The sequence below is a fragment of the Heteronotia binoei genome, chromosome 8 (assembly GCF_032191835.1).
Source record: "Heteronotia binoei isolate CCM8104 ecotype False Entrance Well chromosome 8, APGP_CSIRO_Hbin_v1, whole genome shotgun sequence".
Lineage (NCBI taxonomy): Eukaryota > Metazoa > Chordata > Lepidosauria > Squamata > Gekkonidae > Heteronotia > Heteronotia binoei.
The window spans coordinates 77,768,902-77,793,978 of NC_083230.1; positions in this window are offsets into that span (position 1 = coordinate 77,768,902).

Consider the following 25,077-nt stretch of genomic DNA (forward strand, 5'->3'; position numbering starts at 1 on the left):
CTACCTTATAGGATCAAAGCAATTTTATCAATATCTGCTCCTCTCTCCAAAAGTGACACCCCATGAAGTACTGTACAGTGTAGAGATCCAGGTTCAAATTCCCACTCTGTCATGGACATTTGCTGGATGACCTTAGGTCTACTTCATAGGATTGTTGTGAGGGTAAAATGGAGGAGCAGAAAATGAAGTAAGCTACCTTTAGGTCCCCATTGGCGAGAAGCGGAGGGTATAAATTAAATAAATAAATATTGAATTTGTGTAACTTAAGAATATGATGGCAAACTAAAAACAACACATTTTTTTCATCCTACCGGGGGTGGAATTGCAGCAGGAGCTTCTTTGCATATTAGGCCACACACCCCTGATGTAGCAAATCCTCCAAGAGCTTACAAGGCTCTTTTTTGTAAGCTCTTGGAGGATTGGCTACGTCAGGGGTGTGTGGCCTAATATACAAAGGAGCTCCTGCTAGAATTCCACCTTTGCATCCTACCAAAATTTTCTTCTACTTCTTACTCTCTTTGTTCCCAAATACAACTCTCTCATAAGATACATTTTCTCTTTGTCCCCAAACAAATCTGTCTCATAACATACATTTTATTCTAGTTTCATTCTTGTTCCCTCCCACTCTTAGATAAATATATAACTAAAAGGGGGAGGGCACTGTAGAGATCCACACTCATTCAGAAAGTTATATCTAGATCTTAAACAGCTCAAGTGCAGTGCCAAGTCTAGCTCATGGAGTGGTAGAAGTTGAATTTGGTGAAAGTTGCTTGCTTATCTCCTTCTCCTGCTGGCTGAGAGGTTGGTCAGTGCCAATTTCAGGATTTTTGGGCTCTCCAATTAAGCATCCTTAATGGTTATTTTTAACTAGCAAGAAACAGAGCATGCAATCCTAAACGTCTTTCATACTGCTTCTGATCTTTTTGGGTGCTGTTGGGATTGGTGGGCGTTTTGCAGCTCTTTGGGCCTCAGGAAACAGGATCTTTCCACCCTCTGGAGTTGGCCTATGTTGACTTTAAAGGGTCACTGTGAGAGGAAATGGGCCCTGTCTCAGCCAATGCAGATAGCAATTGTGACTTTTTGCCTTGCATGCTTCTCTTCCTCTGCTTGCTCACAGTTGTTTCTAAATGGCTGCTATAAAAGGAATGATTGAAAGCCAATTGTCTATGGATTAACAGTGGGGGAAACTGTGCATTAGTTGTATAAGTCTCATGAGGCAGTTATTATACATCCATTTACTTTCTCACCAGCATTTTTTCACCTCAGCACAATCCTTTACATCTTGGAGCTTTAAAATTTAATTCAATACAGAAAATTTAACCTCTAACAAATTAATTGATATCAACAACACTAAACAAGATTTTAAGAAAACCCTATATTATTTTAACTTTGAAATGTAGCATATAACATAAAGACTTTTTGTTAGTAAAAATAAAATTAACAAAAGATGCACAAATATTTCAAAACAATATTAAATGTAGATGAAAACTGGACCTGGCTATTACTCTGCTGCTTGAAGAACTTAGTTTTACCCAGATATATAACATTCAATTTAGTGGATAAATATTAGCAACAAATTCAGACAAAGAGAGTTAGTTACCATTTTTGACTGCTCCTTTGTATAAAACATTCCTAGAAAACAGGCCTGTAACTAGGAATTTTTTCCAGGGGGTGCTGTGGCACCTTAGGGGGCGCTAATTACATTAAATTACCAAGCTTCCATGAAATGCAGATAAGCCCCATGCACCAACATGGAGGGCTTCCTGCCTTTGCTAGTCCCTCACTGGCTGTGCCCGTGTCAGCACCACCACCAGCCCACCCACCCCACAGTCCTGCTGCTCGAGGGGGGGCCTCTCCAATCTGGCAGCAGGCAAAGGGTTAAGGGTGGCTGACAAGTGAGAAAGGGTTGGAGCAGCCTGCAGCAGCCACCACCTTCACCACTCCAGCCTGGCGACCATGGAAGGTGACGCCAGCTGCAAGATCGCTGCCAGCAGCTGCAGATGGACTCTGTCCATCCTGGCAAGCACCCTTGCCCCTTCCTCCTTTGCCAGGAAGGTGAGTTGGGCCACGGGGCCCCACAAGCCCAGGTACTACTGGGGGGGCGGAGGCAGCACCATGTGCCTCAGACTACACCCCCTTCCCTACTGACAGAAGTAAATGAGGTTCTGGCTGGCACAGTGGTGGCAGCAGTTTAAATTGATCAATGAAGGGAAGATGGTGGGGACGCTGCAAATTCAAAAGGGGGTTCTGCCCTCAATGTCCCATCACTGGTTATGGGCCTGCACCAAATAGAAAATTACTGCAGGAGGAAAAACATTTTACACCCCCCGCCCCTTTTTGCCTGCTGCCTACATTTCCACTGAATCCTAGAGCACTGTGACATCACTTCCAAGTTTGCTCCAGAAATCACATCAGACTGACAACACAATGGTACTTGTGGCCCATATCTCTGTCTTTCTATTTTCCTGCTAGGTTCAAGCCACCAGCTGGCAACCCTATTCTTCAGTAATCCTTTTAACGTATTTGTTATCTAACAGTCTGACGAGCTAGTTATGATGTATTTTAAGAAATTTTTATTTCTCAGTTCTACCAATATGGTCCTCATCTTTTGATCTGCCTTAGTATTACCTTTAATTTGTGCTTTTATTCTCCTAATTTTAGAAAGAATTTAGTTTTTTAAAGGAAAAACTTCTTGCCTTTTATAATTTCCTTAACTGCTTGTTAACCATGGTGACATCTCCGTGGACTTGGTTGCATTTTTCCTCATCTGTGATATATATTTTATCTGAGCCTCTGTTATACCAATTTTAAATAGCTTCAAAACATTACGAAGATATTTGACACAACACACACACTCTTGTCCTGACCTTTATTTTCCCCTGCTTTCTAAAAAGGAGTCTGTTTTGAAATTAAATTTGACCATGTTGGACTTTACAGACAACTTTCAAACTTACACATATGTTGAATTTGGCAACATCATGATCACTATTCCTGACTACTTTGACAATATTTATATATTGCATTAGATCCAGTATGCTATTCAGGATTAAGTCTGTTACATTTTCTAGTTTATTGGACTTTACAACCTCTATAACAAACAGGAACACCATCCATAGTTCCCTGTTGTTTGTACATTTTGGTTCCAAAGGAAAACTATAACAAACAGGAACACCATAGTTCCCTGTTGTTTTTACATTTTGGTTCCAAAGGAAAACTATTTTCCCTGACTCTCTTACTATTCCACCAGATTTCTAATGTGCTCACTATATGTCTCCATTTATTACCAGCATCCCATACTGGCTCCCATATTGGCTACAATTATATAACCATCAATACACTATATCAGGGGTCCCCAGTGTGGTGTCTGTGTGCACCATGGTGCCTACGGACATCTTTCCTTGTGCTCACCAGGCATTTTTAGAAAGTGGGGCTGAGGGACCTTCAGCCCTGCAAGGCTTCTGACTGGCCACTGGAGATCTGTCTGTGCAGATTTTTTTACAAAATTGCTTTGGCAGCAGCTGCCACCACAATATAATTGTCTTTACTGTGTGACTGAAGCATGCACAAAATTATTTTTAAACAATATAAGCATTTTAAAAGGCATCCCATTAAGCAGAGCTTTTGCCTGAAATTATTAAGAAGTGCTATTAGAGTTATGAATGACCTCACTCCCTGACATGTTATGATTGACTCTACCTCTTGTGGTAGCCATTTTGTGGTTGTGCCCAGCATCTTGTGTCAACATTCCGAAGATGCCCACAGACTCAAAAAGGCTGGAGATCCCTGCATTACAACCTTCTTGGACTGTCTCTTTCACATGCAAAATCTCCTGCAACCTGGTGCTCTTTGTAAACACTGTGGTTTCTTTCTGTAAGCTTACTGACAAGTTCTACCCTATTTGTGCTGTGATGACATCTGAACTATTTACATCATCATCCCTAAGGCATGAGTTGTCCTGAATCCACTGCTTCCCTTTAGGGTTTCGCCAAGCTTTATTTTATAGAAGCTGGCAAATTTTCTTTATTTTCCATGGACTAACCTTTCTTTTAGCTTTCAAAATAGTGAGTGCATGTTTTCATCATTCCTCTGTGCTATATTTGGCATTTCTCCAGTGTTTCATGCATAACTGAAATTTAACACTCAGGCTAGTAATTTCCCTCTAGCTTACATTCTGACACACAGCAAATTTTAAGTTTAATGTTCAGCTTCAGAATATTTAAACAGTTAATTTTAATTAGCTTTTAAATGCACAGCCTTATGAAGAAACAAAACACATACTCATATAAACGCACAGCCTTATGAAGAGACAAAACACATACTCATATAAAAGCACAAATACCTGTATTGTACAGGATGGCAAATTGTATCATGTTTGAATAGGAACAAAACTCTAAAGAGTTATGCAATCAAACACATCTATGAATAAATGGAAAGACTCCTATATATTTCACTTTTCCAACAATGACATGGGTATAAAAGAAAGGATGGCTTTGACCAGCAGAGGGAGACATATGTAAACTTCCAAAGATCTCAAATATACAACTGCAGGGAGCAATAGGATAAGAATAGGCATTCTTTAGATCTTGCTTAGAAAGCTCAGGCACAAAATGCCAGATCAATACTAAATTCTTATTTTAAATGTTTACTGAAAGAGAACACAGTGATTTTCTCCATTCTGAACCTACTGCAATTGACTTAGAAGGATGCAACTGTTTAAGAATGCACTGGAAGAGACTGAGTTACCAGTTCAAAGATCGTCTCAGCCACCAATTCCTGAACTGGCTTTGCATGAAACATTCTCATCCTTCCATCTGTAGCAGTACAATATAGATCAAGATGGGTAGCTGTGTTAATCTGCCCAAAGCAGTGACTCACAAAAGCTCATACCATGCCGCAAATTTTGTTAGTATCTGAGACTCCACATGACTCTTGCTCTTTTCTACAGCACCAGTATAGTAATATAGTAATACTGGTCTACCTAAAATGGATGGTGCAAGAATAACTGTTACAATATATGTAAATGAAGTATTTTGATCACAGAAAGCACTGTATAAATGCTAAGTTACCATTATGATTCCTAAAGACTTATCTCAGATATTAACCATTCTGGCAATAGGGCTCATAAAGCCTAAAAAAACAAGATTAGTGTCAGATCACATGACATTACAGCTTCCTGACATTGCCAAGGTGGCATGAAATTAGATGCCAGGAAGTGGCTGAGGCGACATACAACTTTATATTGCGGAATAGGAACTTCCTGCCTGACATAAGGGCCAGCTTAAGAAACCTACCAAACAGGAAGGAAGGTGTTGTTTCACTGTATCTCCTAATTTAGGCACAGTCAGTGCTTTCTAAAAACTCTGAGCATAGTACTCCAGAATCAACTAAGAAGGATGCTGTGAAAAGGCATAATGATGGTGAATTGGTGCAGTATGTACAAGTCGTTGTGCGTAAATATAGTGAAGACTGCAGTGCAAGTAAGCAAAAACAGGGATGGAGCTTAGGCTTCCCAACCCACCCCACCCCGCCCTGGCGGGGGACCCCCAAATCTACAGCCTCCTCCCCTGCTCTCAAAAAATCTGGAAGCAGGAGGGGGGCAGGGGGGGGGGAAGAGAACATACCTGTAGGCATCATGTTGTAGAGCTTCTGATCCGTTTTTAAAATGTGTGCCCCTTTAAGGCTGCACAAGAAACAGGAAGGGCTTCATGGGAAAGGGTCAGTAACAGTTTCCATAGAGAACGGCCCCTCCCTTTCTTTTCCTGTGCAGCCTTGCTTTCGTTTTCACAGTAAGCAAAGTTCTGCTGGAAGAAGACCAAGTATTTGTGTGTGAGAGAGAGAGAGGGAGGGAGGGGGGATTCCCTGGTATGGAGGCCTTCCCCCCCCTTTAGAAAGCGTGGGAGGGGAGGGAAATGTCTACTAGGCACTCTATTATTCCCTATGGAGAACGATTCCCATAGGGAATAATAGGGAATTGATCCGTGGGTATTGGGGGTTCTGGGGGGGGCTATTTTTTGAGGTAGAGGCACCAGATTTTTAGTATAGCATCTAGTGCCTCTCCCCAAAATACCCCCCAAGTTTCAAAATGATTGGACCAGAGGGTCCAATTCTATGAGCCCCAAAAGATGGTGCCCCTATCCTTAATTATTTCCTATGGAAGAAAGGCATTTAAAAAGGCGTGCTGTCCCTTTAAATGTGATGGCCAGAACTCCCTTGGAGTTCAATTATGCTTGTCACATCCTTGTTCCTGGCTCCACCCCCAATGTCTCCTGGCTCCACCCCCAAAGTCCCCAGATTTTTCTTTAATTGGACTTGGCAACCCTAATGGAGCTTAGTATATTTAATATTGAAAGGAAACATAAGATGGCGGAGCACAAGAGGAAATCAGGCTAAATGAGAGCATTCTGGAAATTCCCATATAATTAAAAATATGTATAAAAGAGAGGTAGTTCTCTGTTCCAGTGAATTTTTGCACTTTAAACAAAAAAGAATAAGAGAAATGTTCTTTTAAACACGCACATCTTTCAACCCCACATAAAAACACAGTTTTACAAAAACATTAATCAAAGGCAAAGAGGAACAAAAATATTTTGTTGAAAGGGGATTCTGAAATAAAAACAGCTGGGCTATGTGTGCCCTAATATCAAGTTACAAAAGGGCATGCTTTCCCTCTCCTAAATCAAACACTGTTCTAGAATTTGATCATCATGATAGCCTAGTTTTCTAAGAATTTTTCAGCATGGGACAAAATCTTAAAAAGTTAGCTGCATACCTATTGTAAAATAATTGCCAAATGAGGTTCAATGTAGACAAGTGTAAAGTAATGCCCATTGGAGCAAAAAAATCCTATTATAAATACACATTAATGGGGTTCAAACTGGCAGAGACTGTCCAGGGGAGAGTCATAGCAGATAACTCACTGAAAATGTCAAGTCAGTGTGCAACAGGAATAAAAAGGTAAATACTATGCAGGGGATTATTAGGAAGGGAACTGAAAATAAATCAGCCATAATGACCCTGTATAAATCTGTGGTGCAGCCTCATTTGGTGCGGCCTGTGTACACTTTTGGTCACCACACCACAAAAAAAGATGTAGCATTGGGGGGAAATGCAGAAAAGGGCAATGAAAATTGTTAAGGGGATAGAACACTTTACATATAAAGAAAGGTTAAACAGGTTAGAAATAAGGACTGAGGGGTGACATGATAGAGGTTTACAAATTATGCATGGGATAAAAGAGGTAGAGAAAAAAGTACTTTTCTCTCTTTCTCACAGTACAAGAACTTGTGGGCACTCAATGAAATTAATGAGCAGTAGGCCTAGAACAGATAAAAGGAAGTACTTCTTCACCCAAAAAGTAATTTACATGTGGAATTCATTGCCACAGGCAGTGGTAGTGGCTACAAGGATAGACATCTTCAAGAGGGGATTAAATACATATATGGAGCAGAGGTCCATCAGTGGCTATTATACCTAAGGTATAGATGGAACACTATGTCTGGGGCAGTGATGGTCTGTATTCTTGGTGCTTGGGGGGGCAACAGTGGAAAGGCTTCTGCCCCCTCTGGACCTCCTGTTGGCAATATGTTTTAGATTTGGACTGGATGGGATTTTGGCCTGCTCCAACATGGCTTCTCTTATGTTCTTAATTACTTCATTTTATTGAATGCACCAAATCATGGTTGTTCCGGATATAAAGAACTGCATATACCATACACAAAACCGCTGGAGACAGCGCGTGCATTAACCCTTCTCAGGACATTGTATACTGTTTGCTCCTATCCCATTTTAACTGTACAACTGAGAAGTAGGTTGGACCAGGGAAAAAAGGTTTGTTTCAGAGACACTCAGTGAACTTGTTGATTGATTGGAGAAGACTTCAATGTGAGTCTTTCCAGTCCTAGTTCAAAACTTTCTACATTGTACCACATCAGTTCAGAAGCTAGGCCAAGGTCCACAGCCTTCATGAGTCTGTGAGCAGCTTTGGAATTCTGACACAACAAGGTGTCAAAATGACTGCTACAAAATGGTTGCCACAGCAGGTTAAACAAGCCATAAAATTGTTGCCACCGGTTATCTTCAGTTACACAATTAAGATCTTTGTGATGTTGTGGCAGCTGCTGCCAAAGCAGCTTTTTAAAATATCTGCACAGCCAATCAGATCTCCAATGGCCAATCAGAAGCCTTGTGGAACAAAAGCCCAAATCATCAAATCTCTTTCCAAACAAAGAAAAAATCACCAGCAAATTCATCAATGTGAGTAGGCACATTGATGAACACGGGTTATTGAGGAAGACTCAGCATGGGTTCTGCAAGGGAAGATCTTGCCTCACTAACCTGTTGCATTTCTTTGAGGGGGTGAACAAACATGTGGACAAAGGAGACCCGATAGATGTTGTTTACCTTGACTTCCAGAAAGCTTTTGATAAAGTTCCTCATCAAAGGCTCCTTAGAAAGCTTGAGAATCATGGAGTAAAAGGACAGGTCCTCTTGTGGATCAAAAACTGGCTGAGTAATAGGAAGCAGAGAGTGAGTATAAATGGGCAGTCTTCGCAGTGGAGGACGGTAAGCAGTGGGGTGCCGCAGGGCTCGGTACTGGGTCCCATGCTTTTTAACTTGTTCATAAATGATTTAGAGTTCGGAGTGAGCAGTGAAGTGGCCAAGTTTGCGGATGACACTAAATTGTTCAGGGTGGTGAGAACCAGAGAGGATTGTGAGGAACTCCAAAGGGATCTGTTGAGGCTGGGTGAGTGGGCGTCAACGTGGCAGATGCGGTTCAATGTGGCCAAGTGCAAAGTAATGCACATTGGGGCTAAGAATCCCAGCTACAAATACAAGTTGATGGGGTGTGAACTGGCAGAGACTGATCAAGAGAGAGATCTTGGGGTCATGATAGATAACTCACTGAAAGTGTCAAGACAGTGTGCGTTTGCAATAAAAAAGGCCAATGCCATGCTGGGAATTATTAGGAAGGGAATTGAAAACAAATCAGCCAGTATCATAATGCCCCTGTATAAATCGATGGTGCGGTCTCATTTGGAGTACTGTGTGCAGTTCTGGTCGCCGCACCTCAAAAAGGATATTATAGCTTTAGAGAAGGTGCAGAGAAGGGCAACTAGAATGATTAAAGGGCTGGAGCACTTTCCCTATGAAGAAAGGTTGAAACGCTTGGGACTCTTTAGCTTGGAGAAACGTCGACTGCGGGGTGACATGATAGAGGTTTACAAGATAATGCATGGAATGGAGAAAGTAGAGAAAGAAGTACTTTTCTCCCTTTCTCACAATACAAGAACTCGTGGGCATTCGATGAAATTGCTGAGCAGACAGGTTAAGACGGATAAAAGGAAGTACTTCTTCACCCAAAGGGTGATTAACATGTGGAATTCACTGCCACAGGAGGTGGTGGCGGCCACAAGTATAGCCACCTTCAAGAGGGGTTTAGATAAAAATATGGAGCACAGGTCCATCAGTGGCTATTAGCCACAGTGTATGGAGCACAGGTCCATCAGTGGCTATTAGCCACAGTGTATGTGTGTATATAACATTTTTTGCCACTGTGTGACACAGAGTGTTGGACTTGATGGGCCGTTGGCCTGATCCAACTTGGCTTCTCTTATGTTCTTATGTTCTTAAATTGTCTTCTCTGCTTTTAGCACCTAAACAATGATGCTGTGCGTATCAGAGTTACCAACACCTAGGTGGGGACTGAAGTTCCCCAGGAATTACAATTGATCTCCATACTCCTGGAGAAAATGCCAGCTTTGAAAGGCTGACTCCCCCCACCCACAAGGCTGTTTCAGCACTTAATAACTTGTTGGGCAGAGAAGATCGCCTGGTCCTACTGTCCTGTTCCACGCTGCAGCATTTTGTAAACGGCCAAATTCTTTTCTAAAATAATGTTGTGGGTCACATGTCAGACCCATGGCCACCATAACATCTAGTTTGGTCCTCTGGCATTATATCCTACTGAACTCTCTCTCCAAACTCTGGCCTCCCCAAACACTATCTTGGAAACTCCAGGCATTTCCCAAGTCAGAGTTGTCAACCCTAAAAAGTTTCAGTGGCACAAGGCCAGTGCCCCAGGCAAGGAGTTGCCCCCACCCTGCCACCCGCACCTTTCCTCTCCAGTGAGCCTGGCAGCTTGGTGTGGCTCCTGTGCTTAAGAGCGCACCTGCCGCCAGGCTGGGCAGTGGCGAACTCTTACGCACAGGAGTCACACTACACTGTTGGGCTCACCTATTTCCCTCGCCATGGAGGCAAGGGTGGGGGAGAGGGCCCAACCCAGCACCCTCCTCCTTGGGCCATGTCCCAGGCAGCCGCCTAAGGCGGTCTAATAGACGCAGTGGTCCTGAACCTGAACAAATCACAGAGAATACACACAGATTTAACCACTTGCAGATGAATATATGTCATTCTGACTCCCATTATTCAGAGCTATTATGACTGGCATTCCAACAGCAACAAATCCTGTTGGAGTATTTGCATATCTATGGTCCTTTTCACATTACTGTTCTAAACCAGTTGTTATTTTTGTTGGTCTGATTTTGAGTAAAGCGATACAGGGACAGGGGTTTCAAATTCAGGTGAATTTTCTTCCCTTAACAAGCCATCTCTGAAGCGCTATGGTCATTTCAAACTGTCACTCCTCCACCGCCCTTTTTGCTGCACAATCTTCCTCGGACTTTAAAAACATTGTCCAGGGCTTTTTTTGTAGAAAAAGCCCATCAAGAACTTATTTGCATATTAGGCCACACCCCGATGTCACCTTTGTTTCAGATGTGGCTTTTTTATAGGAAAAAGCCCAGCAGGAACTAATTTGCATATTAGGCCACACCCCTAATGACCAGCCAGTCAGAACTGCGTTCCTGCTCAAAAAAAGCCCCAGTGAGCACTATAAACAACTATAGCACAGAAGTGCTATAATGGCTGCACTGAGATGCATTGAGTCAATGGAATCAATACATCTCAATGGTGCTGCTATAACACTCACCTTAGGACGTTTTTTTAAGTCCGAGGAAGATTGTGTGGCAAAAAAGGGGGGGGTGTCATTATAGGAAGAGCTATGGCCATTTTAAACAGCACTCCAGAATGTGATTCAGAAGCACAACAAAGGAGTTTGAAATAGAAAAAAGCAGTTTCCCTCAAAAATGTCTCAACCATGTTCTGCTAACCTGACACAACTGGGTTTGTAGATAAATTCTGCTAGCAGCCAGTTACTAGAATGGATCTGCTTGAAATGACAAAAAATCCATTAGCAACCAGTTACTAAAATGGAATACAAAGACAACTTGAAAAAGAACTACATAAATATAGCATTTAGCTATATTGTTCTTATTTCATCATATGTAGAGAACCTCATAACTCTGGCATCTGAGGCAGCTCCCTGAGTTAGTGAGGACACAAGGCTGGTGAAAGTTTGGATCTCAGGAATTGTCTTATTACACTATTATACATTTTCTCCTCAACTTTACGTACTTTTTCCCAAAGAAAAGTAGTGGTGCAGACACGAGACTGAATCAAAAGATATTTAGCTTATGCAACAAATGTTTTCTTCTGCCACAGCTTCTCTGTATGTCCTTGGGCAAGTCAAATCTTCTTCTTACAAAGGGCTATAAATTGCTGTATCATCATCACGGTGAAGGTATAACACCCCATGCTTTAGCATTGATACAGGATAATATGTAATGACTAAGTCCTACCTCAGAGGGGTGCTGTAAGTACAGAATGTTTAAAAGGGTGGGGAGGCCCTCTCATGATACTAGTGAGAGGTAATTAATATTTCCCCACCAATTGGATCTGAGAGAGCCTTTCTGGTGTCATTTGAGTCTTATTTGATTGTGTATCACAGGGTTGTTAAAATATTGCTAACTTTAATTTCCTGTCTCAACAAATTCACCTCAGGTATTTAAACACACAGCAGGATTTCTGTCTCAAACGTCAACGTAACAGTCCTAGGGAACACAACATATTACAGACTGCCTCTAACAGAAGAAAACTTCTAGCCACCTCCCCATTTCCCACACATTTGATATACAAGTACAAAGTTAATTTTTGCCATGAGGATGGAAAGGTGAGAAACCCAGATATTTGTTTTCTAAACCACTTTAACCTCAGATATACCCTTTAACATAAAACAATAGAAGACTGAAATAAATCAAAAGGTTATTATCTGAGGATCCTGTAAATAATTTTCTTGCAAAATAGCACTGGAATCCTAAACAAAGTTATCCCGGTCTAAGCCCATTGACATCTGTACTTCTAAAGTCAAGAAACTTGACAAAGGATTGCACTGCTTATCTTTGGGGGAGAAAAGGGGTTTGAAGGCTGTCTCACTGAATCTAAGATCAATTAGACTACCTTGTCAGATTGAGTTGGGTCCAACAAAAAATGTGTTACAGAAGAAAGGGAATATGTTATAATCCTAATTATTAAATACCGTACAAGGAACTGCAAATTTCGCCTCTTGGTAGCAGCAGTTATGTAGGATTGCAGTTGTTGAGTTATTATATAGGAGAGCATTATATCCCTTCTGCTCCCATGGTTTAGCAGAGAGGAACTGTACTCTGTGGTAGATAACATGATGCATCATCTTGCATAAACAAATAGGGGGGCGGGTTAAAGGTAACATTGTGGGTCATGGGGATAATATTACACTCTCCTTAACAGGGCCACTGTAGGACAAATAAATGTTTCATTTAAATTAATTATGTATAAGCTGGCAAGCACATCCTAACCCCTACATCTGTGTCACTGGAGGTGGAAGGACAAGATATCTTCCATTATGAGGAAATGAAGGAGGGGATCACTTATGTTTTTGGAGGGGTGAATACTTCAGTATTCCCCCTCCAAAAACTGGAGCCCCTGTCATAAGTCCAGTGCATGGGGGGGGGGGGGAATCTGAATTCATTTCTCTTATTCAGGGCAACAAAGGAGGATTCTGCATCTCTGCCTATTATTGGGGTGGTGTGGAGCAATACAAGTAGTATAAGGCTGGAAGAGAATCCCCACATTAAAATAGAAATAAGCGTCTTCTTAGTTTTGTTTCTCTATGGGTGGGGCAGGGAAAATTCATGGGAGGGAGAGAAGACTCAGCTGCCAATCTATCCGGCCAAAGCCGGTTTGAGCCGGTTGAGACTGGTTACTGAGCTGGAATGAGACATCAACTGTTGTTTAGGCTGAGGTTCTGCCGCACCAGGGCTGACTGAAATCTCTGGCCTGGATCACTCCCAGAATGTTCAGAAGACGAAGCCTCTGCTAAAAAGTATTACTGGAGCCAGAGCTCAGAGCAAGTGCCAGTAGCAAGCCGAGCTGAGTAGAATCTGTGGATGGGGCTTTGCCTGGAGCTGGAGCTTTATCAGGCATGAAAAGCAGCCAGAGCTGCTCCAGCTAAAAATCCCATCAGGGTTTTGTTTCTCTCCATCTTCCTGCTAGAACTGGTTTAGGGGGAAAAGAGGCCTCTCGAGTATCGTTTTCAGTGCGAGCAGCTGGTGTAGAACCAAGTGTGGGGGAGGGGTGCCAGCTTGTCTGCAAGCTCAGAGTGACTGTGGGAAAGATCGTGGGGGAGGGGAACGGCTTCCTTTTTGTCTCACACGCATTCACAATAGAAATATGCTGTAGCAACCTCAAAAATAGAGAGCATGCCACTAACAGTTCACAAGAGACTCCATATGTAGCTGGGAAACACAATATGCATATAGACGTGTGTGAACACAAAGGCAGTGCAGCTCCCCATTTTTAACACAGAAGCAAAGCAACGAGACTGAACATGACTGGGAGGGATTTTTCAGCAGTAAGTCACGCAGAATGCCCATGTGCAGAACAAAGGTCATATTGCATAATGCACAAGATGTGTGCAATACTAGGTACAGAAACTCATTTATAAAGCACCACTCGCATTGTTACAAAGACAACCAAACAATTCAGTATGCTATGCATACCTCAGTTCAGCTGAACCTTACACATTTTTTTAAATCGAAAATAAATGTTTGTTCTTTTGTAAAAAAGGGCCATACTTTTAAAATCTTTATAGATTAATGTAAAAAATAAGGTTTAAATTAGGTGTTGGCAAAATATATTTTGCAAAATAACCTTTTTATATGTTGTATATGAATAACATTGATGTTATTATTGATTTATTCTATCCTTCCTCCAAGCTCAGGCTGGTTTTTGTACTCACAACCTTGTGAGGTAGGCTAGACTAAGAAACGGCAAGTGAAGGTCTGAACCAAAGTTTATAGTTACGGAGGCTCATAGTTCCTGTAGAGGTAGGTACCCTTTTAAAATGATCCACTCCGGGAGAATGAGGGTTCCAAATGATTTCCTGACAGCTTATGTGGATTTTCCTGCTGATACAGTCGGCAGCTGTGTTAAATAAGTTGTAATAAGGCCTCATATGAAATAGTTAGGATTGCTCCTAAACATCTTCTCTCACATACTGCTTCTAATTTAGCCCCGTGGTACTCAGAACTGACCAGAGGAACAGCCGCAGTGTCAGTTGAGAACAATCGAATATGGGATATAGCTAGGCTTGCCAGATGAGCAAACTCCTAGCTTGCTGGTGGGTATAAGCAAGCTGGCTAAATTGAGAGGACAATAATTGTCTTCGCTGTGTGACGTCATCATGCTGTGGTGATTATCACACCCTCTTCCCTCTGTCACCCATCAGTTGTCACTGCGGCCTCTCAACCGGAAAAATGCTGATCCTAAAAGAGGTGCACCGTGACAATCACACAGCTCCCAGGAGGCCACCAACTCTCACATGGGCCACACACGGGTCAGAGGAGCATTCACAGCACTCTGGCACATGCACCGCGCATGCATAATGCACCCCAGCCATTTAGACAATTGGGAATGTATCACTGAAGTGTGCTGGGAACTTTGCCACCAGGAAATTCCCAGTGGCTATTTACTGTGGTGGCAACTTGTCCTACAGTGGGACAAGGGCGAGCCCACCGTGGGGGACAGATGTGTGTGTGTGTGCATGTGCACATTAAATCCAGGGGTGTGGGTGGCTATGGTGGATCCAATCCACTGTGTGATTTCACCCTATGCCTGGCGAAACTAGCTGCAGCCTGTTTTAGAGCCTAATCTATGTCAATGAAACAGGGTGAATCCAGTGATCTGCAGAAGCAAGCATCATATGTTCTCCCCACAGCAGTCCTTTCCAACACATTGAAAATTTATTTCTGTAGTCATGGGAACTTGAGTTGGAAGTAACAGTGGAGAGCAGTTGGAGGAGAAATCACTCCTTTTGACCTGTCAACACAGCTCTACTGATGCAAGAGGCGAAAAGGGTAATTTTATCTCCTCCCCCTCTCCAACTTAGCCTCCTGGACCACATGGCTACTGGTCCATTCAGATCCTTTGACTCCAGGAATAAACGGGGGTCAAAAAGGACTGCTGGGGAAGGGACATGGGGAATATCCAGGTTGATCAGCACTTTCCTACTGATGGATTGCTGCAACCATCCAACCAAGCACTTTCCCACTACCACAGTGATTTACAAAACACCCATTTGGTCATAATTACACATGCCCTAATAACTTCCCAAGTAGACCAGTGCAACATGTTGTTCAAGTGGCTGCCCTTGAAATAAGTTTGGAAACTTCGACTAGGGCTTTTTTTGTTTGTTTGTTTTACCATAGCTTGCAACAGGAACAGCCTTTTCCCCAGCATCTTCACAGTATTGTTTTTGCAAAGATGCCTCCTCTTCCTCGCCACCTTCACTACCATATGCCTGCCTTCTTTACTTCCTCCAACATAGGAGAGGAGAAAGAAGCAGCAGCCCAGCAGCACTACCACTGTAATCTGCTTCTGGCACCTAACATTTATCTACCATCTCTCCATGGTGGAGGGCAGGAAAGAATATGATATCTGGAGAAGGCAGAAGGATATAGCAGCACTAGTCCTGGTCACCTAGTTTCCTGCTCAGCTCCTTCAGTGGCAAGCACAGGTCTCCTCCACCATCTTTTGCCCACCTCCTGCTGGTTGCTTAGCTCTAGACTCTTGCTTGCTCTTCCTGACCAATTTGTTTGCCACCAGTGGTAACTGCCGCCACTGGCAGTTCTCTGGTTCGGGGGTTCTCATAACCCCCCTTTTTAATAATTTAGGATTTTCTGCTAACCTGGGAGTTCCCTGGGATATGAAAACAAACAAACAAAAACACCCCTATTGATTATATGGCCCTGTTCTGTGGATTTACTAATCTGCATTATGAGGCCAAATGGTAACAATTGAAGGCACATATATTTACCTGAGCTCTTTGGAAAACAAGGAGCAGAGGTGATTACAACAATACTGAAATAGGGGGAACAGCAAATGTTTACAAGTTGATTTGCAGTGATGTGAAGGAGGGAACAATATTGTAGGCCATTTCCAGATTTCCTCATGTATTTTAAAAGGCTGCACCAGCTATTCCATTCTATTTAAATAGTTCAGTAGGAAATGCTCAGTTTTTAAAGCATGAGAAATTAAAAAATCTAATATTAAAAAAAACTAATATAAGAACATAAGAGAAGCCATGTTGGATCAGGTCAATGGCCCATCCAGTCCAACACTCTGTGTCACACAGTGGTCAAAAAAACAGCTGCCATCAGGAAGTCCATCAGTGGGGCCAAGACACTAGAAGCCGTCACACTGTTGTCCCCCCCTCCCAAGCACCAAGTATACAGAGCATCACTGCCCCAGACAGAGAGTTCCATCAATATGCTGTGGCTAATAGCCACTGATTGACCTCTGCTCCATATGTTTATCCAATCTCTTCTTGAAGCTGTCTAAGCTTGTAGCTGCTACCACCTCCTATGGCAGTGAATTCCATGTGTTAATCACTCTTTGGGTGAAGAAGTACTCCCTTTTATTCATTCTAACCCAACTGTTCAGCAATTTCATTGAGTGCCCATGAGTTCTTGTATTGTGAGAAAGGGAGAAAAGTACTTATTTTTCTACCTTCTCTATCTCATGTATAATCTTGTAAACCTCTATCATGTCACCCCTCAGTCGATGTTTCTCCAAGCTAAAGAGCCCCAAGCGTTTTAACCTTTCTTCAAAGGGAAAGTGTTCCAACCCTTTAATCATTCTCGCTGTCCTTTTCTGCACATTTTCCAATGCTATATCTTTTTTGAGGTGTGGTGACCAAATGAGGCCACACCATCGATTTATACAGGGGCATTATGATGCTGGCTGATTTGTTTTCAATTCCCTTCCTAAGAATTCCCAGCATAGTATTGGTCTTTTTTATTGCAGTTGCACACTGTATCAACATTTTCAGTGAGTTATCTACCATGACCCCAAGATCTTTCTCAAGATATATTTTTTTCCATAATGGTATCAGGAGAGGGAAGTTTGTTGCTCATCAATAGTGATATCACAAGTACTGGTAGTAAATGCCACTCATAAAGTTAATAAAGTAATCTGACATGCATTAACCGGATAAATAATCATATTTCCCCAGCAGTGTTTGAATAATGGAAAGTGTAATTTATGTACAATGCAGATGTTAAGTAGAATAAAGCCTTGATTCCCTTGTAACACTTAGTAATGGTTCTTCAGTCTTTGTGCTATACAACAGTGACATGGAAGTCAAGTACAGACTTTCTCTATTCACAGGAGCCAGGATAATGTATCCATTAAACTATCGAACCAAGGCTGGGGCAACCCAGATTCAAATCCTCATTCTGCCACAAGGCTCACTGGGTGACCTTGAGCTAGTCACACTCTCTCAGCCTGCTTTCCTCGCTGGATTATTTTTAGGTCAAAATGGAAGAAGGGAGAACAGTGTCTGCAGCCTCAACATCCTTAAAGAAAGGGTGACATTAAAATATGATAGGTTGCTTCCCCAAATGGGAATTCCTCACCCCAAGGAAACAGGAAGCCCCCACATTAAATGGTGTTGCCCAGACGATGTTGCGCCCAGTTTAGGCATGAAGTTGCCTCACTCTCATTTGTTTCCTTTTTAATATGGAGAAAATACATATTTTTTCTCCAAATTAGAAGGGTGGAGTGTCCAAATGGATGCTCCACCTGTAGCCACTATAGAGAAGGAATGGAGCCAATCTCAACTTTCAAAATGGTTTCCACACACCATTCCTCCCCCCCCCCCCGCCCAACTTTACAGCCATCTAAAGGTCTTTTTTTAACTTTTACCTTTCAAGCTGCACTGTTATATGCTACAGAACAGCTTTGCAGGGAAAAAGAAAATGACGGGAGAGAAACAGTTTCTGGGCTATGAGGAGCCCAGCAAACTCACCATTGCACCTGCACTTTTGCATGGGTGCAGAAGGAAAAAGTGGGGAGAGGAGGAGGAGGGTGGAGACAGCAATGAGCACGTCAGGCATGGGGGTATATGGATGCCATTTCCTCCTAGCTTGCTGTTACTCCTGTTCACTTTTATGCCCTTGCATGGATGCTACCAGAGACAGAAAGCCATACTAAAATTCTAGTTTAAAGGGGGATAATTACAGGTATCATAAGTGATGCTTGGTTGCTTTATAAAATCTCGGAGTGCACATTTGCTTTAGAGTAGCTCCCACTGCAGTCAGTGGAACTTACTTCTGCATAAGCATGCAAAGAATTAGTTTGCATAAGAAATCTTTTTCATCTAAAAGTTGCATGTAAATATATGACATTTTGCTGCAAGACAGAGAAATTACTCTTAATTTTAAAAAGAACTGTTTGTACTGACTCTTCTGTTAAGAGATCTGGCAAAAAAAGTATCTGGATAATTTTGCCATAAGATTTGGCTTACTTTTAAAACCTGTTATTGCCTGTTATTGGTAGAGTATTACTTACATGTGTCACACAGATGAATGCACTAGGCTTTTAAAGAAAGATACTACAAACAGCTGATTTTTGGGAAAGTTACACCAGATATTATTTGCATAATTTGGTTTTTAAAAATACTTAAGTTTTCTGACTTAGCAAAAAATACCTCAGAGAAATACTGCTACCTGAAAATATAACTTCTCTTAGTTATCACAGAGAGAAGGGAATAATTTTTCATATATCAGGGCAGCAGTCTCAATTCTAATGAGGCCCAGCTGCATATTTACTCATAAATTGCCACTGCAAACTATTAGCTATAGTACAGCAACGAGTTTCTGTGGTGAACTTGTACAATCTTGTTATTCTCTGAAAGACAGGGCCATGCAACCACTAAGTGAGTTTAGGCAGTCACCTTATGGCAGCAGGGGCAGGGCCGGCCTCGGCACAGGGACCCTCAAGCCAAGGCGGCCCGGGTTCAGCGGGTGGAGGTGGGGCAAGGTAGCCAGGGCACTGGGGCTGGCCAGGCAGAGCTTGGTGGCAGGCATAGTGGTGGTAGCTGTGCTCATTCAGGGCAATATGGTGGGGCAGCTCAGCTTGCAGGAAATGCCAGATTTGCTGGACATCAAGCAGTGTGGCAAGAGGCTGCTTGACAGCCCTCGACTCCAGCCTGCTGCCCAGCCTCATCAACCAGCTGCCCACCCCTGGAGACCTCCCCAAGCACGGTAGACTCATCAATGGGTTGTTGCCAGAGCCCAAGCCAGCCAGAGGAGCAGTGGTCATCAAGGCTCTGATGGCCACAGTGAGCTCATTGGGGCATGCGACCTAAAGGAGCTGGTTGGCTGACCTGCTTGGTCCTCCAGGGTGGGGGGCACCAAAGGGAAGGCAGGCAGAAGGCTCTGGGAGGCAGTCGCATGGGAGAGCACTGGCTACCCCTTTGGCCTGGTGGGGAGGAAGAAAGGGTGTGGCCTGGCAGGGTGAGGCCTTGTCTAGGGCACCAAAAAGCCTTGTGTCAGTCCTAGGGTTGCCAAGTCCAATTCAAGAAATATCTGGGGACTTTGGGGGTGGAGCCAGGAGACTTTGGGGGTGGAGCCAGGAGACATTGGGGGCGGAGCCAGGAGCAAGGGTGTGACAAGCATAATTGAACCCCAAGGGAGTTCTGGCCATCACATTTAAAGGGACCGCACACCTTTTAGAATGCCTTCCTTCTATAGAAAATAATGAAGGATAGGGGCACCTTCTTTTGGGGCTCATAGAATTGGACCCCCTGGTCCAATCCTTTTGAAACTTGGGAGGTATTTTGGGGAGAGGCACTAGATGCTATATGGAAAATCTGGCACCTCTACCTCAAAAAACAGCCCCCCAAGAGCCCCTGACACCCGCGGATCAATTCCCCATCATTCCCTATGGGAATTGTTCCTGGAGGTGCATAATGACTGTGGGGGTGGAGCTTCCCCCGCCGGCCAGCTGGCTGGGGAAGGGGGAAAGCCTGTAAAACCAGGGGATCCCCCGCTGGGACCTGGGGATTGGGAAGCCTAGTCAGTCCTGCTGAAAGATCAAATATTCATGCTACATAGTTGTGTATCAGGAACAAATACGTAAGTATTTCCTTTATTTTAAGCATTCATAGCCTATATTTCTGCCAATACTGGCACCCAAGGGCACTTACAACACTATGAATAGTTTAAAATTAAAGAATTATATTTTAATGAATAGGGGATACAGCTGGATTAACAGTGCAATCCAGTTTTATTTGTAAATAGTTCTTCTTTATTCATTATGAAGGTAATGGTTCCGGATGTAATTTAATAGTAACTACCAGGGCTTTTTTTGTAGCAGGAACTCCTTTGCATATTAGGCCACATACCTCTGATGTAGCCAATCCTCCAAGAGCTTACAGGGCTCTTAGTACAGGGCCTACTGTAAGCTCCAGGACGATAGGCTACATCATGGGGTGTGTGGTCTAACATGCAAAGGAGTTCCTGCTACAAAAAAGCCCTGGACTAACTACATCAAATTTCCTTTCTTAAAATCTTCAGTCCAAAAAAGCCACAACAAAACTCTGGCTGACCTAAAGAGTTACATAAATTAGACTGAAGCTATAAATCAGTGAAGGCATAATTCTGTACATCTTTGTATTCTTCTGTATATCCTTGGCTGAAAAGGATTGGGGCCTTGGAGCCTAAACTTTAGCATCCATGTTAGAACATTTCAACATGTAATACATTGATTTGTATTCAGGATTGTGACTGCGTTGATGTTGCTACTACAAACAGAAAGCACAACAGAGCCATTTAAAAATGAATGTAAAATGCAATCAAGGTAACAGTTCCATTTAATTTACAGATACAATAAGTTTTTAAAAATAATGTTAACTGTGAAAATGCCTTTAATCTAGATACACTCTAGCTTCATAATTAATGGTGGACCAGAAAACAAATGTATTTTTATAGCTTGCAGCATTAGATACAGGAAAGGAAAGACAAAGAAAAAAAATGGTGAGTTGAATTGTTATAACATCAACATTCTTGTCTAGTCAAAAGCATGCAAAAGAAATCCCTAGCACATTTCAACTATTTTCCTAAGGGAGATTTTTGAAATCAAATACGAATGTTTCTTTCAATACAGAGTTGTAGTATTTCTTGCATAAAATTCAAAAGTAAAATATAATTTAATTTTTTAAAGGTACTGTATTCAGAAGGCATTCAATTTACAAAGATTAAAAGATATGAAATAATATTCTCCAATATTAGGAAAAATATATACTGAAACTAGGCTTGCAGGAGCTCCCACCTTAGTGGGCAGCATCCCACTGGCAAGCTCTGTTGCCTGCTGCTCTGGGCAATGACAGAATTTAAAAAAAAAATACAGTCACATTGCTTCTAAGAGGTGACAAATGCTATGGTTTTAACATAGTGATGTCAGCAGTGTCACACCACACTCCATATCCCTGCATTCAGCTTTCCAGCTGACTGCCAGTCTTGGCCAGGAATCATATCTGGACTGGAATGGGTAGCAGAATTCAGTGGGAATTTAGTTTAGTTTAGTTGATTTATATCCTGCCCTCCCCACTGAAGCAGGCTCAGGGCAACTCACAATACATAATAGAATAACAATAAAAACAGTTAAATTAAACATTAGATTAAAACAATTTAAAACAATTTGGTGCTAATTTCCATACAGTTTAAGGTTGGCATTCAGTGATCTTAAGCATCCATTTAGATCTAATATCTTGGTGGTGGTCGTCATTCAGTTAAAGCCTAACTGAAATAATATCGACTTGCAGGCCTTGTGGAACTGGGCAAGGTCCCGCAAGGCTCTGACCTCCTCAGGCAGCTGGTTCCACCAGTGAGGGGCGGCAACTGAGAAGGCTCTTTCTTGAGTTGTTTTCAGTCTTGCCTCCCTCAGTCCGGGGAGCGATAGTAAGTTTTATGTTCTTGACCTGAATACCCTCTGGGGAACATGTGGGGAGAGACAGTCCCTGAGGTAGGCAGGTCCTCGGCCATATAGAGCTTTAAAGATAATAACCAACACCTTGAAGTTAATCTGGTATGTGCTCCCGCACAGAGAGCCCCAATAACAGCCTGGCTGCCATGTTTCGCACCTGCTGCAGTTTCCGGATTTGGGACAAGGGCGGCCCCAAGTAGAGGGCATTACAGTAGTCCAATCTTGAGGTGACCATAGCATGGATCACAGTTGCCAGGTCACCACACTCAAAGAAGGGAACCAACTAGCCTTCCCAACCCTCCCGCTCTGGCGGGGGATGCCAGGTTTTCCACCCTCTTCCCCCGCTCCCCCCAAAAACAGAAGCGGGGGGAGGGGGGAAATGGCGGGCACCCCATCCCAGAGCGGGCGACGCTGCCGCGCTGCTGCCGCCCCCTCCCTCCCCGCAGCTGCTCCTCCGAGATGGGCCCAGGCTGAGCCCATCTCGGAGGAGCAGCCGAAGCAGAGAAGGGGAGGGTGGAGGCGGGCCAGGAGCATGGCGAGCCGCGAATCCGGGCCCCTCTAGGACCCGGACTCGCGGCTCGCCACGCTCCTGGCCCGCTTCCACCCCCCCCATTCCAACCCAGAGGCTGAGCGGAGCACGCGACGCTGCCGTGCTGCCCCCCCCCCCCCGGCAGCTGCTCCTCCGAGATGGGTCCAGCCTGAGCCCATCTCGGAGGAGCAGCCAAACCAGAGAAGGGGAGGGTGGAGGCAGGCCAGGAGCATGGCGAGCCGCGAATCCGGGCCCCTCTAGGACCCGGACTCGCGGCTCGCCACGCTCCTGGCCCGCCTCCACCCCCCCCATTCCAATGCAGAGGCAGAGCGCGGGACGCCGCCGCGACACCCTCCCCCCCGGCAGCTGCTCCTCCGAGATGGGCCCAGCCTGAGCCCATCTCGGAGGAGCAGCCACGGCAGCGCAGCGACACTCCCCGGCGCCGTTTCCCCCCCTCCCCCTAGCTCCACCCCAGTGTCTCCTGGCTCCACCCCCAAAGTCTCCTGGTTCCACCCCCAAAGTCCCCAGATATTTTAAAAATGGGACTTGGCAACCCTAGAACCAACTGTCTCACCCGCCTAAGATGGTAAACGGCGGATTTGGCAGTAGCTGCTATCTGAACCTCCATTGTTAGGGAAGGCTCCAGTAGCATACCTAAGCTTCTGACCCTGGGCATCATTGTAAGTGGCGCCCATCAAAAGGATTTCCCCTGCCAGGACCGCTGCGACTCAGGCAAAGTACCCCTGTCTTCATTGGATTTAGCTTCAGTCAACTCAGGCAATGCTTAAAGCAGTAAAATGGATTGTGCCATTTAACATAAGAAGCGCCCTCCTGCATCACACCAATAGCCCATCTAATCCAGTGTCTAATCTCACACAAAGGTGAACAAGCTGCCCTGGAGGCCCAACAAATAGGACATAGGAGGACTAGGACAGGGACTTCGGGGGGAGGCCTGTGACGCTAACATTACAACATCATTCCAAGATAAAACTATAAGTCACATAGAGAAGAGACCTATGGAATATATGGAAATTCTATAGTTTTAGAGTTCAGAGAAAATGTAAGAGTTTCTTACAATTCCTACAGCTGCCATATGTCATGTCTGGTTTTCACCTGGAAGTGATATAGTTATGCAGGTGATTTTTTTTCCCTCCCTCCCATCACCACCAGGTAACAGGGCAAGCCTAACATAGAGGCCAAGGGATTCCCCTGAATTTGCTTCCTAGCACACATATTCAAGAAGTTTACTGCCACTAGATGTGATATTACTTTAGTCATCATGGCTAGCAGCCATTGATGGACCTGTCCTCCATGAATCTGTACAATCTCTTTTAAAGCCATCTAGACTAGTGACCAACAGGCATGGAAAAGGAGGCCTGTGGCTTTAAAGCTGTAAGCCATTCTAACAGATTGCAAACAAATACAGTGCAATGAAAACAACAGCCTTTTTGTGTACTGCAGAGCAGCTCCTCAGTGTCGCAGTCTCTGTACCAATTAAAATTGCTTTTGAACAACAACTACCCTAATCTAAAAGGTACTTTATGGGTGATAACAGACGAGGAGTTTGGGGCGGTTGGGAGGCGTCCCGAATTGGGTCAGCTCAAAAAAAGTCATCCCATAGCCTCTACACGCTCCCCTGCGAAGCGCCTGCATCCCGCCTGCCAGACGTGGAGGCGTCTCAGAAGCCAGACTTCTCTTTCTTCCCCTAACAAATTAAGCACTCATGCACGCAAGTGCTCCAAACAGTTTTTAAGGGGGGGAAAGGCAGAAGCGACTTGGGGCGGCTTGGTGCTTTCACACAGTCAAGTTGTCTCGCATCTGCCCTGCCACTTCCAGATGCCAACTGGGGGACTGGCTGTCGGCTCAGAAATTTGCTACCATTTCGGATATGGTAGCTTTTTGAGCTGGCCTGCAGAGGCCAGAGTGAGTACGGGATGGGGACAGGCAACAGATGTTTGTGTGTGGAAGGATTTTTTGAATCAATTAGAGAGCCATCTCTGAGTAATCCCAAAGTGCTGGTCTGTAATCACCCTATGTATAGTTATTTATTTAAAAGTTAATTTCTTTAAGGACAGATTGAGTCTGTGGTGTTTAGAACTGCAGAGTTGTAAGTGGGGTTGCCAAGTCCCAACTATTCCCCAGTGAGGGGATTGGGGGGGGGGGGGCATTCCAGGAATGGGAGGGGCTATCCTCAATATGATGATGCCATGCAGAATGACATCATCATGCTGGGGACCCAGTACCACACACACATGCCCTCCCCTTCTTTCCCCAACCATTTAAAGATTTCCCTTTCCCTTTCAATGGGGGGGGGGGGAGCAGGCACCCAAGATTGTGACTTGAAAGGC